Here is a 3,533-nt window from a genome sequence, read left to right on the forward strand (position 1 = left end):
GGAGAGACTTGGCATTGTTTCCAAACAAAAGGAAATATATCGGTATCGGCCAAAATTAGTTGAAAAATATCGGCATATCGGATATCGGCAAAAATCTAATATCGTGCATCCCTAAAATATGTTTTGTGTTACTACTTGTTACACATCCAAAAAGACTGTGTATCATTGATGTACAGTAATGATGAGGTCTGGTGTGCGCAGTCTGAAGTTGACCTGTGTGGCCAGAATCTGTTTGGTCTGACTGAGAGCGCCCTGGTCCATCAGAGGGTTTATGTACTCCTTATACTCAGAGTCCAACAAATAGTCTTTGCTGAAGAGAGACAAGGGAACATGGCATTAATGACAATGATAAAACCATTATGAGAAATGTTTGTTGGTCATTTTGCATAGTGCCTGTTCCGATTTAAAACAACAGTTGTATTGGACTTACATTAGTTGTAACTAACTTACATTTTTAACATACATTTTTCACTACTGGTTTTCCAGTCTCACTATTTGCTCCAAGCACATAAGAGTGACATATTAATCACCATTAATTTGTTTATTTTTTTTTGCATATGTAAAAAAAGAAGACGAAAAAAAACGTTTTCTCAACACATCTTTTTCAATTCTGCAATATGAATATCTATTCACCATCAACCTTGCGTTCATTCATCCATCATTGCCATCATTTCTAATCATAATGCAAGCAACTAAATTTTGGGCCACTGACTTCAAAAATGAATGCAAATTCAACCAATTCTTCAAACATTATATGCAATAGCTTGATTGTTTTGTGCATTTTTCCCTCTAAAAACCCCCCTAAGTTTATGGAAAACAGATGCAACATAAGCTAATGAATATCCATGAATCCCAGGCCTCATCATCAAGTGATTTTTGACAAATGCAGCTACTAATTCAGACATTTTGGGACATAATAACCATAAAAAAAAGTCTCTGGTGGGACTGTTTAATAGTCAAACTCCACTCACTCTTTTGCGGTTTGAGGTCGACAGGAATCCAGTCCTTTTTCAAGGTGACTTTTAGCACTCCAGTGTAGTACATGACCATCACCTCATACAACAGACTGGCCCGTGCGCTCTTATGACCTATTGTTCTTCAAGACGGTGGAGAGTTACAAGGTCCATGACGATCTCAATGTTCACGACATTGTCGGTGGGGAACAGATACAAAGTCTGCAATTTTAGGACAGTACTAAATGCAGTTTACAACTGACTTGTGTGAATTTTGAAATGTTATATCAATAAATATTAAATAAGCATCAAATTAAATGCACAAATTACATAAAATTAAATAGTCAACAGTCCATGGCCCTGCAGAACGGTTATGGTTTCAAATAACCTTACTGCAATTACAAATAAAAACTGATCAGGAAAATAGTCAACAATGAATTTCATTGTGAAAAATGTAAAGCAAATTGAAATGGAAAGCAACTTCTTTTTTTTCTTTTTTGCAGAAAGCAAGAAATCTGAAGTTTCTATTTTACAAGCATGAGGTAAATTCTGTCATGTTTATTATACAATTAAAAATAACTGTTTTTCAAGACCAAGAATCATCATTATTGTCACTGCCCCCAAAAGTGCCTAATCCAGGTTCACTGACCTTTCATCACTAGTGTATTCATACATTTATATTTGTCGTATAGCTTTCAATTTGCACATTGTTTGAAGATGAGAAATAAAGTTTTCCTCAAAATGCAAGCAAGAAATAAATGGCATATAATCAAACTAGCATTAATAGTTATTAAAAGACATACTTTTGCACACAGATGACAAAGAACAATAAAAAGATGACTTTAAAACTGTCTTTCTTGTAACATTGACATGGCAGACATATAATGAAAATCTACAAAGATTAAAGGAAGAAAATTACCTGTTGGAATAAAAACATCGTCGTCGTCGTCGTCATCATCAGCTCTGGTTTCTCTTTTCATCTCTTTTCATTTCTCTTCACTGAGCACGTCTTAAGTGGCGTCTGCTCTTCTTCAGCATTACAGTCTGAACCCGGAGACTCTGTGAAGATTTGATCGGTGGCTCCATGACCGTCATACACACCCTCTTAAGCATCAGTGTAAAAGAGTAAACTGAGGCTGAGCCCTGTGTTTCTGGATCTCTGTTCAAAGAGCTGATCTCTGTCGCTCCAGACTGAATCCGTCCCATCTGTCACACACACACTGAAACCTTTTCCATCTCCTAAGAAACACTGAACTACAGTGACTTTAAATTTATATAACGACTGCCGTCCCTATTAAAGAAAATATTTTAAAGAATAAAAACTGCTGCTGGCAGGCAAAAATTAAGAAACAATTTTTTGATATGTCAAAATAGCAAAACATACCATTGAGCCATGCTTAGTATGTCTGACAGGAATGCATGGCACGTATAGTAGCTCTGGGTAATACTGACACTAAATCACATTTGGTGTACATATAAACATTGCAGTCTGAATCTGCAATCACATTATATTTATTTTGACTAAAACAAATCTGTGCATCTGCTGATGTTTAATTTTAAGGACATTTATGTTCATTTTTATTCATTAAACATGCATGAACTCTATATCAAAAAATATCAGCTGCTGCTGCTGCATTCGTTTACAGCAGAGCTTAAAATACAAAATGGGCATTATTGCCACCTATTGGGTGTATGGCCCACAAACACAACACCCTTCATCTCTGCAATAGCTTTCGAAGCCTTGTTGGAAAGCTTCGAAACCTTCTCGAATCATTTGGGTTCAGAGCGCGTTTCAGACTGACAATCGCTGTGTTCTAAATGCCATACTATCATACTACTCTTACTTTTTCTGCAGTATCCTGTATGTATACTGTGCACAGTATGCAAATTTTCTGTGTGCATGGAATACTCGAAGTGAAACGCGAAGTGATTGACGCGATCGACCCGAGTTCGAATCCACCTTTTGCCAAACTTGTTCTTCTTTTCCCATCACATATCAGATCGGAAAGGCATTTATATTCAATAAAAATAAAGGAAATATTTGAAAAGTGGAAATAAAACACCTCATTAATAATACAGTGTTATTGTGTATGGTTAGCCATAGGTGTAGGAAGGGCTTATCCATTTAATAATACTAATAAATATGAATTTACAATCAGTGTTATTACATACTGTTTTATAATGTACTACAGTACTTAAGTACAAATATCTGCCACCTAACTACTATTTACACATTGCTAAAGAAAATACTGCTATTTAAGTGTAAACAAAATGTATCATTATTTGCACTTAGTGTAACTAGGATATATCACTTTTTCCACTTAGTGTAACTGCCAAAAATAAAATAATGGGCCTATCATTGTTCAGTTAAAGATAGCTCAGTGTTGATTCAGTTCTGTTCAGTATGTAAAGTTAATTAATTATGAAATTAGTTCAATTGGGCAACATATCATTATTTACTAGTATGAAGCCTTATTACCACGTCTTTGTAAAAATAACAATTGGTTAAATTGGTTCAATTGATTCAAAGCTTCGAAGAGGTTCGTTTCTCTTATCACTACTGTATCCACAAGCCCCACA

Source organism: Sinocyclocheilus grahami, unplaced genomic scaffold, assembly GCF_001515645.1.
Source record: "Sinocyclocheilus grahami isolate Dianchi unplaced genomic scaffold, SAMN03320097.WGS_v1.1 scaffold128.1, whole genome shotgun sequence".
Taxonomy (NCBI): domain Eukaryota; kingdom Metazoa; phylum Chordata; class Actinopteri; order Cypriniformes; family Cyprinidae; genus Sinocyclocheilus; species Sinocyclocheilus grahami.